This window comes from Petromyzon marinus, chromosome 25 (assembly GCF_048934315.1).
Source record: "Petromyzon marinus isolate PM22_M1 ecotype Great Lakes invasive population chromosome 25, UKy_Petmar_22M1.pri1.0, whole genome shotgun sequence".
Classification (NCBI taxonomy): Eukaryota; Metazoa; Chordata; class Hyperoartia; order Petromyzontiformes; family Petromyzontidae; genus Petromyzon; species Petromyzon marinus.
Window position 1 is genome coordinate 3,616,074 of NC_133691.1, and position 15,504 is coordinate 3,631,577.

The window sequence follows — 15,504 nt, forward strand, 5'->3', positions numbered from 1 at the left end:
CGAGGGTCTACTCGTTGCTCGATCGCATTGTTCCAGAAAGCCCGTGGGCTGATGCATGAAACATTGCTTTTTTGTTTGAACGTATGTCGAACTTCTTTTACGCCGTACATAGCCAACCGTGCTAATCGGAGGCGCTGTACGTTTGTTGAACTTCTTTTGCACCGTACGTAGCCATTAGTGCTAATCGGCAAGTGCTGTATGTTTGTTGAACTTCTTTCGCACCGTACGTAGCCAATAGTGCTAATTGGAGGTGTGGTATATGTGTAGAGACGGAAGGGGTTGGCGGTGGCATTCGCTTTGACCAATGCTTTTTATAGCTGGCCATAGTGGTACAATGTGTCAAATGTTGAAAGCACGTTTCCGTCTTCCCACAAATCACCGAGTTTAAGCCAATGAGTATAAAAGGTGTCTATTGAGCTTTAATCCAACCCCAGGGGAGTAGGCGTGTCCTTATGGCTCTTCTTGTTTTTTGACTCATTGCGAATTCAATTGAAAGCAATTAAAATAATGTCATAACGTATGCTGTGGGTTCCTTTAAGATGGCGTGTAAGTGCAAATGTTAGTGCGGGCGCGCGCACACACACACTATATATATAATAAATGTGGGCTCCCAGAGGCATTTTCTTTTCAATCCTTCTGGACTTTGCGTAATGGAGCCCAGATTTGCATCATATTTCCAGTAAACACTTGGAGAAATATTGGCCCCGAGAAACGATTCAAAGAAAGGTGGAGAGCCAGGCAGGAATTGTACATTTATTGCTTGTCATGCGTTTGAGATCCTCACACAACAACAACAACAACAAAACCCTGTCCATAATCTTAGTCCCCGTCTAACGCGTTTTTTTGTTTTCAAATTTGTTGACAAATATTTTTGACTGTAACAGGTTTGTTTTATTGTTGTATGGGCTTCCAAATAATTATCGCTTACGGTTCCGCTTTATTTCACGTGCCATTTTTTGAACCGAAACACCCGGCTCTTGTCGACGGCGTGTGTGTGCGATGTAGACCGACGAGCGATTCTGCACCTGCCAACCCTGCAGGGCAAACATGATTCAGAGAGATGGGGGGGGGCACACACAAACTCAGGGTCGTGGGGAGCACAACAGTCACAATCACTAATACCATCATCATTATCGTTTTGATTTAAAGCTTTCGTGACTGCAGGGATTCATATTCTTGGTTCTTTCGGTAAAGTAACGTAGAAGGAAAACAATAAAATAATAAAATAAAATAAATTCAAATTTTCATGCTGTGGTTTTCACACCTGATGATGATTGCTTGTGTTGCAGTCGAAACGTCATGATAATTTTATTGTTTTATATTTTTATTATTTTATTGTTTCCCTTCTACGTGAATTACCGAAAGAACCAAGAATATCATTATCGTTGTTATCACCTTCATCAAATATCATTCCCACCACCATCATCATACGTATAACTATTATTATAACCATCATCGGTATCATCATCGGCATAATCGTAACTGTGATCATTACCACCGCCATCATCATCATCACCAGCATCATCACCATCACCAAAAATATTACCACCACCATCATCACAACGATGAGCATTACCCCTGCCATCATCATTACTATCCACACCTCCGAAAAGCGCGGTTGGCTACGTATGGTGCGAAAGAAGTTCAACATACATCATCATTACCACCATCATCACCATGATTATTACCACCAGCACCACCACCATCATCACTATTATTACCACCATCATCATTATTGCAGTACTGTATTACCCCCATCACCATGACTTGACGAGACGGTAATAATGTATGAGGGGGGGAGGGGGTGGGGTGGTGGTGGAGGGGGAACCTTCAGCAGGGTGGCTTAGCCCCCCCCCCCACCCCCGAGGCAACGGCCCTGGCACGCGTGGGATTGCTTGCGGAAGCCACTGCGGTAGCGAGGAAGCTTCGCGCAGTGGGAAACCGTGTGAGATTAACGCGGGGTGTGCTTCGACGTTAAGAGCCAACGTGCATTCGGCGTGCTGTTATAATGGCCTCGACAAAGGGGTGCACAGATGTAAATCTATTCCTAGTGCCCCCCCCCCCCCTCATTCGCCGCGAAATAAGTGTTATAAGTTGATGCTATCGTTCGTGCAAAGGCACTTTTCCTGTATCGCGCTGCCAAGCGTAGAATCATTGCCATTGTGTAGATAATAAAACACATCTTTGCGCTGGATCAGCCCTACTGCTGAGACATCTCGATATGAAATCTGACATGCCAAACAAACGCCTTCGGCCTTTCTCTGATCCTGAAACTCCATTCGTCCGTTCAGTGCACCGCCGTGGTGGAAGATCTATTGCAAAACAATGAAAGCAAAGGGCAAGCATGCAAGAGTAGTTAGATGCAACCGTCAGTCTTAGATTTTGCGTTGCTGAACGCATTAAGTAATTTGCTTGCATTAGTCCCACACTGTGCACGCGCGTGTAATATTAACGATTCACCCCCCCCGCCCGCCCGCCCGCCCCGGCGTTGGTCCGCAGTTACGCGGGACATAAAACGAGCGAGTTGGTACATTTTCACACGATGCTGGAGGAATTGATTACATCTCGCGACGGAGACGCGAGTGATCCTGCGGGAACTACAGACAAACAACACAGGGCCCCCGTGGGGTGTTTGCGAACGGGGGTGGGGGGGGGAGGGAATGCCGACGAGGTGCCGAGCCCCTGGGTTGTGGATGAATGTGCCAGGGGTTTAATATCTACCCGGGGCGTGTGCGTGTTGGGTGTGCAATCAGCACCAAGGACATGGTGGCCTGGATCGAGTGGTGGTGGGGCGGGCAGCATCGAGACTGAGCACCGTTGTCAGTCGGTAGCAGACGAGTTGGAAATACCGACCAGGAATTCTGAGGCCAAACAATAAGCGTGGAGAGGAGATGGAGCGGTGGGCTGGGTTGTGAGAGCTCGATATGAAGTTGTAGAATGATGGAAAGTGTACGAGCGAAAGTAAACACGTTACCTGATTGTTCCAATTGTGGAGCGGTATATTTTACTTAATTGCCTTGCCCCATTTTCGTTCAACGACACACGATTATCAGAGTCTTTTCTTACTGTTTATGTAGTCAAATGTAGGCGACGTCATATTTTGTGTGTGTGTTTATAATAATTAAATCTGACATTATAAATAATAATTTAGTTGAAACAAAAATATATGTGCATATATATTCCACGTGCTTATAAACATATGTTGATACGTAATCAGTTGATTTTCGATCAGTCCGTGTAGGTATGATGTCATGCTTGAACTGTTACCCTGCACCACCCGAAATAGCCAATAAAATCAAGTTGTCACATGGAGATATTGTGGAGTGTCACCTGTCTATCAAGCATTCATTGGATGAGATATCACCCATCTCGATTTAGCAAATAGTTTCGTTCATGGGCCAGAGCAGAAATCGGTACCATCGAAAGCAGGGGTCGCCAACCTGTAACAGACCAAGAGCCACAACGTACCCATGTATTCTGCGAAGAGCCAAGTGTGTATGTAATATTATATCATACAACTTTCATTCATTCATTATTCATTACTACTGTAGTGGTATGTTCTTCGATAGAGCCACGTGTGGGTGGATTAAAGAGCCACATGTGCCTCTGGAGACACCAGTTGACCACCTCTGATCTAAAGTAACAATACTTTCGCTATACAGACCTATTTATATGGCTAATATTAATGAAAATATAGTTATTTGATGATCAACGCTACTCAAATAGTTTTTTTTGTACAATTCACTGTCATTGACCATACAGCGGCAGCAGAGCCACTAAACTTATACCACATCTGGTGGCACCGACAAATGAAATATCTGGGATGAGCTCATGGACTAAATGGGTCATTAAAGCCCCCGGCAATGGGAAATCTAGGGAATGAATGAATTTCCGTTAATTCTCAGAATTTGGTCATGACCCCCACATCCAATGGTCTACTTACAGGATCGATAGATCCAGGTTTCTTTGTCTGCTTTCATTAGTGCATTTGCATTTGGGATGTTAAACACATTTACTGCCAACTGAGTAGATTTGCTCATAGACATGCAGATTAACTTTGTTATCTATGACATAGTTTCTAAGCAAATGAAAAATGTCCTGAAAATAACGATACTATTAACAATACTAACGACAATACTATTATTCACAAGGTATTGTGACGACATTCAGAGGGCAACATACAAATCCAACGTAATTTTTTTTGTCATACTATGATTGTCTACGCATGAAAGTCTGAGTCTCAAAAGACGTGTTGTTGTTGTTGCTACGTGTTATCTCAATTGCGTAATTTTCAGGTATTTTTTTCAGCAAAGAGATGTTTGACCAATACCAATTACATTTTTATTTTTAGCTCTAGGAGGAAACTAGAAAACCTATGGGAAACCCATGCAGGACAGCGGGAGAACGTACAAAACTGGACGCAAAAAGGTGCCCGAGTCAGGAGTCATTCCTGTTGCGAGAAACGAGCATCACCACAGCGCCAGCCTGACCCGCCCGCTAAAGGTGCAGGCACCGCAACTAACGTGGTCTCATTTCGATGTAAAGCTTTCGTGACTGCAATGATTCATCTTCTTTGGTTCTTTCGGTAAAGTCACGTAGAATGAGAATAAAATAATAAATTGATAAAATAAAATAAGGACAGCGCTGTCCTACCAGACAGTCTCGTCCCTTCACCTGATGAAGGCCGCTTGTGTTGTGGCCGAAACGTCGTGAGAATATTATTGTGTTATTTTATTTTATCAATTTATTATTTTATTCTCATTCTACGTGACTTTACCGAAAGAACCAAATAAGATAACGTGGTCTCGTCACTTCTGGCGGAAGGGCATCTATTAGAGAGAGCTCTAGAGAATATTTGGAAGAGATGGGAGTAGCCACACCTTACCCCACCACATGCGATCTGTCAATCGACTGCGGTGTGCCCTGTGTTTTGCTGCCAGGTGGACAAAGGCGAGGGAAGTTGCCCGTTGTTTCAAATGTCAGGCAGGGAGAGGGAAAGCCGTGAACTCGGGATTGCAAGTCCCGCGTGCTGACCATGACACAATGGCATCGCCCCAAATCCCACGTACCTTGGATTTTAAATAATGAACACTGTCTATCGATTTATGCAACATTCATTGTAACGAATTTTCCTAAATTTAATTCAAGGACAAGCATGAGATTATCGGAGAATTAGTTCGTTCTTGTTATAATTGCAACGTTTGTTAATAGATGGCCTGAATGATCTTTAAGTAAAAATTGCCTCTTAACATCATCGCAGTAACTAATTGCACAGAGTTTAATTACTTCTACTTCACTAATCTCATTAACGTGCAAGTATTATGTTATCGAGCATACTCTGTGGATATATGTTTAGCCAACTACAGCCAAAGTGGAATTCACACGTGCTCTTAAACGGAGAATGAAAACCATCGCACATTAACGACTTTTACTGATTTTTTTTTAAGCACATTCACAACCGAAACTCACTCGACGTCCATCGTTAGAGCTTTTACTTCGTGTTACTCACGTCTTATTCTTCGAAATACAAAATTACAAAATCAAAATAGCATGCGTTCGTCCGTGAGCTGTTCTTGAACAGGGCTCGTCAACCAACATCGCAAGAAGAGCCATTTTTTTCGAAATCAATAAAAAAAACTCAATTTTTAAAGAGCCGCAATTCACGTTGGGGAATGACGTCACGGAGCGGTCTTTAAAGAGCCGCATGGGGCGCTGGAAACGCAGGTTGCCGACTTCTGTTCTTGAACATCACGGCACAGGTCCGGTACAGAAAGGGTTAAACCACCCCTCCGTGTTGTGGAGTTATACATCTGGTTAGAACCACAATACAAGCGGTGCCAATTCCACCTGGAGCTGTTCATTTGATTTGTTTCAACAAGACGGCGAAACCCAATTTGGCATGGCGTCCACAGTCTTTTGAAACTGTTGGGCGTGCCAATACACGCCGCTGGGGTTCATTTGTGAGTTGTAGCTTCAGCAGCAACACGCCCATACGACGCAGGACAATGTCGCAGTGGTTGTGTGTGTGCGTGTGTGCGTGCGTGCGAGTGTGTGCGCCCGCGGCTCAGCTCAATGTTTCGCTCACGATGGCTAACGCCGAGAACCCCGCAGCCGCAATTGACGTGGCTGTTGCCCGCAATTAATGCTTAACTAAGCTAATGAACCGTAAGTTAAGCAAATTGACCTTCGTGCTAATGCTAACAAACCCAAGAAAGCTGGGCCGAGTCCAATTCTCGTCCTCAAAAGAACATCACAAAAGTCTCAGCTGGGCCGATGGCACGGGGTCCCTTCCTGTCAGTAGTTGGCCAAGAGGTCTCTTCTAAGGCCGCCCGTTACACAGGGCACACTGTGATGTAGCTTATGATAACAATATAGTAATTAAAAACATATTAATAGTTACCCACAATTCGTAATCGTCATTGCAATAGTGTCCTCGGGAAAACCTCACCGAGTCTCAAGACTCTTTGGCAGCGGGGATCTAGATTGAAACGCGTTCACGAATTATATGAATGAGTACATATTTGGAAATGTGGGAGGAGACTGGAAAACCCCCCAAAAATCCACCACTTGTGGGATGGGGTGGGGAACTCCGTTTGGCCATCTCCTGGCCACAGCTCACAGCCTCATGCCTCTGACACCTGGGACCAGCCCTGATGGTCAACTATCCAAGTCCTAGTCTGGCTCAAAACCCTGCTTAGCTTCCGAGACCCAAATGTATTTGGCACGTTTAGGGCTGATTCGGTAATTTTGAAATGTACACTGTGAAATTATGCAGGCCCCCTATGATGGGTCCTATTGTGTTTTTTTTAACATCTCAAAGATCCCGAATGGCTATTATTACGGGGATTTATGCTGGAAAATGGCTGTTTTCATCACAGTGAAGAGCACCTTCATTCTAAAGTCTTGTTTTTGTTACATATATACAAAATCTAAATACTATAATGTACACCTTGGTGTCTCACAATATAGTCTCATTTGAAATGTACCAAAATAAGTGTGAAAGAAAAATTATCACACGAAACCCCTAAATAAAGATGTACAGCTACCATGAAACAAACGAATTAAATCACGAAGACATTTTATAATTATTATGAGCAACAGAAAAGTTAGTTTTCTTCCCATTTACAGAGCATTTTCATTAGGCATCGGTGCATGCATATGCAAGGTATTTTTGCATTATGTACATTGCCACACCAGTAGTGGAGTCTTCAATAGATAATTTCCAAAGTCTGTGCCTACGTGTAGCATTACTTGTTCATTCATGGTCAAAAGTGAAAGCATCTGTCAAGTTCTATTTCAGGTCTCTTTTTTAATGAAAAACAAACAGAAAAGTCCATTAAGAAACAGATTTAAACAAAGTATTTTGCTGCACTATCATCATTCCAGGGGATATTTAGTCACTGCTCTAATAGTATTGTACAGAATAGCATTACAGACAATATCGCATTTTAATGTTTGAATGTTTTTCATACTACATCTGCATTTTATATTTTGCCCATTTTTATAATCTTAACCCTTTGCATGCCACAGTGGCTGTAAGTTACCAACCTGCGTCAGTACGCTCGCTCCTGATCTACCTTCTTCCCTTTGACTTCAACCCAAAGCTTTCCCATCGGGCAATGCGTCGGTTCAAAGGTCGCAGGATTTTCTCTGCAACCTCCCCACCCGACTTCGAGCGTGCCACCGTTCACAGGATATAAGACGGTCTTCCTTTTGGGAGTATAACGAGCCTGCAAATGCATTTTGTCGGGAGCAGAGTTAAACGTGCAATGTACCGATGAGAGCAATGCACTTTGCGTGGGCACCCAACTTTAAAGCCGCATTATACGGCGTTCAGCGGAAAACTTTCCCATCCGAACAGACGGGAAATCTTCTGCAGGTCATTTAGCTCCCTCTTTTCATTTTATTTTTCTGCTCTCTTTTTGTTGATTGTTGCTTTAATGGCGAGGCCCCCGAGCACAAACGCGATCGCATCTTTTCCCCGCCAATTATAGCGAGCGAGCGCGCGCCTCTCCCACGAACGCCATCTGCGAGACGATTCTAACGCTCAAAACATCTGCACCGCATGGCGCACGTGGTCAAGCCGCCTCTAATTGCAACGGCTACTTCCCGAGCTACGTTTGGAGACTCGGCCCACGCAGGATCGAGCGCCTGGATGGCCGGGGAGACGCCAAGGCCCTCCGGGGAACTTGTTTGTGGGCTCTCCTCCATGATGGGGGTTGAAGGGAAGGACGGCGGAGCGATAGGCCGAGTGGTTTAAGCAATGGCTTCGTTTCAGTTTGTGGGACTCCGTCCAAAAAAGAACATAGCCTCCCTCCTCTGTTGTTTACAATCCCGCCATCGCCCACCCCCCCCACCCCCGGCCTCCCACGCCGTACAGATGCTATGCTATTGGGTGTGATGTGGTCATGCCCTTGGCTCCCCATCAAACGCTATCTGGACATAATACAGAAGATGCCTGGGGGTTTTCATCAACACTCACTGGGATAAAGAAAATGTGCTATGGAGAATATCTGCAACTGTCTGCATTTAGGTGCTCGGTTTATGTATGGTGTTGCTCATACGACACTTAAATAAATAATCCAGCAATGCATTTGTTTAAGTTTTTCTCTTTTAATAATGAACAATAATTTTCAGAGCCCCTGTGTCAATCTCCTGCAGGACGAAGGCCATCCTGTCAGCAATGGGGGGGGGGGAGGGGGGGTTGTTTGATTGTACTCCACAATGCAGGTTTATGTGGGTCGATGAAGGGAGAGCCCAGGACTGGTTCGTGTATCACTCAACACTGATGTTAGCCGAAGTCCAAAAATATAACCCATTATTGCCAGGTTCGTAGCGCCGCGTATTAACCGCTGCACTACCACTACCCCGCTGGCGCTATACCGTTGTGTATTCAAATATTCAGGGTTGCAAGACAGAGTACTCAATTTATATCACGAGCCCCACAAATGGCAACGCTGCGTTCATTAAACAATCTCGCCGAGCCAAAAAGACGCAGGCCAACGCGGGTATTTCGGACGTGGCAAGAGGACATTCATCAACGCTCAAAAAATGTCACAGCCGCCGGCGGGGTGGCTTTGACCCTACCCCATTGAGTCGCCGGTCTCCCCGGGTGAACTGTGCGCGGAGCGCGCCGTGGTCGCTGACGCAAGGTGGCCAAAGTGGCTGAGTGGGTTGGAGGAGCGTTGAGTCGAGGTCCATGCCCACCGGGTTTCAGGCACCGGTGATTAAAATTACCTAGTGGTGTTGGTCTAACAATGGCTGTGTGAAGAAAACCACGATGTGATGTTTTTGTATAGGTTTTCGTTAACATTTTTGACTGTGTTTTGGATCCGAGATTTCATCATTTTGCTTCATTGGCACGTGACAAATACTCTTTAGATAGCATTAAAACGGCTGTGTTTCTGTGATCTAAAAAATGCTAATTGGAGTGACTTGTTAAGTTGCTTTGTCGCTTGTGCTCTAACACAGGATGATGCACTGCTATCTGCAGAATTCCATATCAACAATGTCCTTGTCTCATGACCTGATTCCAATAGATCATTTGTAATATATTATTGGGGGTATTTTTTTCCATTAAATAGTAAAGATGTTGAATATGAGTTTTTTTCTCCATAAATGGAGGTTCCACTGTTTAAAACCTTCAACCCCCCTCGAATTAAATGTGGTGATGCAGCATGGTAATTCATGAGCGCGCATGAGCCTGTAGAGCAGAAATTTAAAACGGATATGGAAATTTAACAAGAAAATATTGTTTACGATCCAGGTAGATGCTAATGTTTAGTTTGTTCAATGTTACACCATAGTGTTATTGTGAGAATCTTCGCATAATTATATGTTTTTGCTTTGTTTTGTTTTCTTATTCCCCACCCCCTCTAGCTGCGAGTTTACACCACTGAGAGATTTGCTACATTTCCAATTCCCTGTTTGAACATTACTTTTCAGAAATGCCTCGTGTTCTCCCAAATACATTAAATCACACACTCGAAAGAGGCACAGATGGTGAGATATTTCCAATAGCGTTGGCTCAGCCAAACACTCCTTTGCAAAAAAAATAGATTTTCGAGGGTATAGATGTGTAACAATAACAAACACGCCGAAATCGTAACAAGAACAACAACGACAACAACATGAGTGAAGACGCAAGTCTGTGTCTTGTCTCTCTGTCGGTCAACTTTGCGGGCAGCTGCCCTGGGCGCGATTACGCGCGGGTGCCCTTTCTAAGCACCTCACGAAAACGTGCGGACCCAAACAGGCTCGAGAGCAGCGTCTGCCCGCCAACGGCTACGAACGGGCGCGACAACCTCTTACCGCGGCCCGTACGTAGCCAACTGCGCTCAACCGGAGACGTTGCGACAGAATCGGAGTTTTATTTTTTTTCTTGCGCGAGCTTCCGTTTGCGCCTCTGGCGGGCGGGCGGGCGGGCACGCGCGTGTCGTAAACGTATTCAGCGCACGTGTGCGCCACGGCTCCGCTCCATGCGCTAAGTTATTTTCTGCACCGAGATCATTACAACATGATCTATTGATCTTTGTATGCCTATGCATGCAATTTCGCAAAAGGGCGTGCAAATGTCAAATTGTGAAATCATTTGAGGCACCGGAGGGGGGGGGGGGGCGAGGGCTTTGTGGGGGGGGGGGGGGGGGTAGGGGGTGAGATGCAGGGGTGGGTGATGGATAAGTAAATGATAAAAGGAAAACAAAGCAAAATAAAATAAACGATAGCCAGCGCGGGACTGATCGTTATTTGAGAAGTGTTAGAATGTGTTATATATTCATAAACATTATCAGTTGTACTTTAAAAAAAACACTCATAGTGAAGATACATTTTTTTTAGCGACCGGGCGGTTCAGAGGTCAGAGTGCGGAAGCCGCTGAGATCATTGGGGTCAATTACAAGTTCCATCTACGCGCGATTGAACCGAGTACTCAAGTGTGCCAAGTTGAGGGGTTTCAGCCCAGTCGCTCGTTGCTGCACAAAAGAAGGCCCTTCGCAATGCATTTAGCTTTTGTACTCAATATAGCAAAAAAATTGCACGAACTATAACCACAAAACGCCGGCGCGACTCTCTTGCAACGGCCGATCTCATTGCGGAGTTACACGAGAAGGCATAACCCCCTCTCCCGTTATAATCAAGGCAACTTGAATGAGCTTTTCAGAGAAGCCTTGTGGAAAAGCTCTCCCGCAGGCCTTCTCTGCCACATGGGGCACTCACCGTGCTTTTGGGAGATTTCCAAATGGATTCGTCATCTCAGGAGATGATGTAGATGACTATGACGCCGGTTGCACAATTGGAATAAATTGGTGGTGGGGGAAATACCAAATCAATAAATAGAAAACGAGCACAACACGAAAATATAGCAGACCATAGAACATGCCATCCTGTGTATGCACTGTGATAACACAACACATCCATCAATAACATGGCCCTTCATACCCACATGGATGATCTATGTGCAATGAAGAAGGGCCATGGCACAGAGCTGTTCGCCTATTGTATACATTTTTTTCCTATAATGGAACGATTATTGACGGGTGTTGAGCTTTTTTTAAAATTTAAATCCGCACTTATATACCGCTGCAAACGCGCTATCGCGGACATTTATTCGTTTAATTACTTGAGTAATAACGAACATTACCAATGAAAGACTTTTGTGTGATCGCAAATGCATTGCGGACTTTTTGGAGCGCGGCCATCATCACCGCCGCAGCGCTTCCTCTGTTGGAATTGGAGGCAGGGGGGTGGGGGGGGTACTCGGGGGGAGAGAGTCTCCACGCTCAGCTGCCCGGAAAGGTGCCTCGCCTAGCTAGTAATCGGCCGTTATAGCCGGCTGGATTTCCCAATTCCCTTCCCTTGCTGGCAATTTGTCTCCGTGGCAGTAACTGCACAAAATTTCCACGCTTCCCCCCCCCGCCACCACCCCACCGTCTCCCCCAACCTCTTCTTCTATCTCCGGCTATAATTTTTTTGCTCTATATATTCCGTTATGTCTCCTCTCCCACATTTGGCAAGTGGCCCCCACTGCGTCACCTCAAAACCTCCCCTTGACATGAACTTTTACCTGCTCAAGCATGCGCAGCCAACACACCCCACCACCACCACCACCACCTCACCCACTCCCCGGATGTGATTGAATGCCAAAGAATCGCTTTGGTCTCTCGTCCCGTGCGTTTGTGATGCCGCGTCTCCTCTTACAGCCGAAACCCTTTGATTATTGCCACCGCCGTAACGCCAGCTGATTTATCTGGGCGCTCACGCGCCAACGGTGCCCGGGCGGCTTTGGACCCCTCGACCTCGCTGTCATCTTTGTTTTGCGAGACGGACCCCTGCTAGATGGAACCCCGCGTGTCTCTCGGCTGGCACCTCTCGGCTGTAGGCAGAATCAAGGTGGGTGGGGGTGGAGGGGGAGGGAGCGCACAGGGCCTCGGGGAGTTTCTCCCTTCTTTTCACCCCTCAATTGCTTCTGGTTAAAACAACAATGTGATTCAAATCGCACGTGTGCTTTTATAGCCATTTCTTGGCAGACACCGCATTGAACTTCATAACTTGGGAAGTAATTATCGTTCTAAATATACCAGCAAAAACAGCATGGGGTGGAAACCAAAATCATCTGTAGTTGAATTTAGGTCAGCTGGGTGGCCTCGTGGTGAACACGGCTCCGGATTCACGGGTCGTTGGTTCAAATTCAACCTCGACCCCTCTGTTCATGGTTAAGCACCGTTGCAATCCAGAGGTCGCCGATTCGATCTCCAAGCGCGGCAGTTGAAACAACAGGGCAGGTTTGTTAAATTCCCCTGCCTCTGTCCACGTGGCAAAGTAGGGCCCACAGAAGCTGGCCACTGGGCACGTCTGGCGTGGTGGGGTCAAGTGCGACTTTGCTCTCCTCTTCCAAGACGCCTCGGCAGCGTGAAACAGTAGGCCGAAGTACCCTTTAGAGGGGTTCTCTAAAAGCTCCATCGAGTGTCGGTCTTCATACAAGCCGTGGCACGAGCAAGCAATTACAGGTACCTAACCTTTGCCTCTGTGACACGCAGTGTGGGAACGTGGTGGGGTCAGCAAGCTGCCTTCTCATTTGTTTTGATGTCAACGATCCCATGACAGTGTTGCCGAGAGTAGTCTGTCGTGTGCCAGCATTATTCTGGCCACCAGTGCAGACAGTGCACTATTTGTAATGCTTTGTGTCATTTTCAGGTGATAGTGGTGGCAAAATGCACAAGCCTTGCAAAGTTGATTATTCAGCCGTGAGCGCAAGAAGCAATTACATTATTGAACCACTTACACCCCGTTTTTTTCCTTTAGGTTCAAATAAAATATCTGCGATGCTTAATTAGATTGATGAGTATGAATTATTTGTTTGAAATTCCACATTTTTATGACGGGAAACATTTGTTTCAAGGAACTGCCATTGTTGGCTTCCAACCAAACGGTGCTGATCTAACCGTGAGCATTTTACTGACCTCAGGAAAACGACGGCAAGATAGATTTTATATTAACTTATGATCAGAAGCCCTGCTGTTCAACTAATTGGCAGTGTCACGGATATAATCTGCAGGAGAGATTCTGGGATGCGTGAATACGGGCATTGTGTGCATTGTTTGCAAATGAGCGCCGGATCATGAGGAATTGAACCGGTCTCCTTACGGGACTGCAAACACAGTACAAAGCACGACAGAGTGAGAGACAACTGAGAGCAAATCAATGGATCCTTGTGCAGAATGGTAGACACAGTTTACAAAGCGATGCATTTTATGTACGGATATTGTCCCCAAATCGCTGCCTCTGCAGTCCTGCACCTACACTCGTCTCTGTCCCTCCGCGTTTGACGATTCTGCACGGAGCGAGCGCAAATGTTCATTTCCAAATTACCGTCCTGCCGCCGCCGTACATCCTCGCAAAAAATATTGCATTGGGTTATGATTTTCAGACGGCACTCCGTTATGGACAATACCCGAATATTGAATTTTCAATTCCCCATTCTAATATCGCCGCATTCTCTGCATGGATTGCCTTAACTCTTGACTCTTTTTTTGCTCCTTTTCCGTACCAATGCGCGGACGTGGTGTTGTGATTTATGACTGTTATATCACATCTATAGAATATCCTCTTCGCGAGCGTGCCTTCAGGGTTGTGTTATTTAGATGTAACGTAACCCGCACATATTTTATTCATTATTTTTTTTGTTTTTAATCTATTATCGGATTTATGTCTCACTGCTAAAAAAATCCACGGCAAGCTAATGCGAATGCTCTGTATAAAAACTTGTTCAAATAACAACATATACCCTTTCTTTTGCAGGTCTCTTTGATGCTTGAGAGAATGAATTCTCCAGTGATGGATGTACCCAGAATTCTCATAACTTTTGGAAAAATATTTTTCGGAATTTACTTGGTCTGTTATTCTTGAAGCTATTTATTTCATTTCGAGGGTGGGGCAGGGGGAGGGAGAAACACAGCCTTTCCTTTCTTTAGCATTTAAAACAAAAAAAACCTCGCATCTAGCAAGGATAACTTATTAAAAATAAATAAAAGAACACAATGGCCAGCATTCTGATTTGATTTATCGTACTAATATGCGGCATGTTGCTCACCCCTTTCCACAGGAAGTATAAAACACCCTCTGAAACAACCCACCGCCGATTATATTCATCGCTCCTTCACCCTCACTCCAAGCAGCACGGGTGAACGGGCACTTCTTTCACATTTCACGAAACCCTGAACAAACACTCGCCCGGTGTTAAAAGAGAGCGCCTGTAAACGACATACCAAACCGCATGCCTCGCCACACAGGAGGGGTGACGTTACCTATTCGCGAAAAAATACTCCGGCAGTGGGGGGTGGGGGGTTGAGTGGCTAAAAGGGGGCCCTGGTGGGTGCACAGGGATCGTTGAAGCCCGTCGGGGGTCCATTTGTCAATCTTTAATGTTGTCAGTTTGCTAAAAAAAACCGTTTAAATATGTACGAGTGTACGCACGGATCGCGGGTTTGAAATGCAGTTATTGCATGCAGCAGTGCGTTGACTGCTTAATTTGAATAATAATAATGATAATACGTGTTCCTTTTATATTGTATTGTTAATGTTAATCCTAAAAGTGAAAATCGAAGCTTTGGCCAATTGCCCTGAACATGCCATTATTATAATTATTACATATCATTATTATTATTCAACATCTCATCGACAGTGACATTAAATAATATTATTAATTGTCTTAAATTAGCCTCTGTCTTTATGTATGCAGTGGTGGTATTAGTAGTGGTGGTAGTGCAGTGGTAAATGCACTACACTATGATCTCATTAACCTCAGTTTGATTCGGGCTCATGGCGAACATCAGCATCGAGTGATATCTGAACAGGTTCTGCACCACCAGTACACCCTTCACGAACTCTCGCTGACCAACACGGCAAAGCATGGGAAACAAAAATAAAGGCCCTCGATCAACGTGGCACGGGAAGGTCTTCATCCAATAGATCGGCAGGCAGTATGACGTATTATTGTTTTATTACATA

At 45.2% G+C, this 15,504-nt stretch overlaps 1 long non-coding RNA gene across 2 annotated transcripts in view; it reads right to left on the reverse strand.

Moving 5' to 3' along the window:
* Positions 1–739: 739 nt before the first annotated feature.
* The window catches only part of LOC142929129 (uncharacterized), a 138,088-nt gene continuing 123,323 nt past the window's right edge, over positions 740–15,504 (reverse strand). For both annotated transcript variants that reach the window (XR_012945293.1, XR_012945294.1), the window contains exon 4: positions 740–1,034. This is a non-coding gene — a long non-coding RNA (uncharacterized LOC142929129). The remainder of the gene's footprint in view (positions 1,035–15,504) is intronic.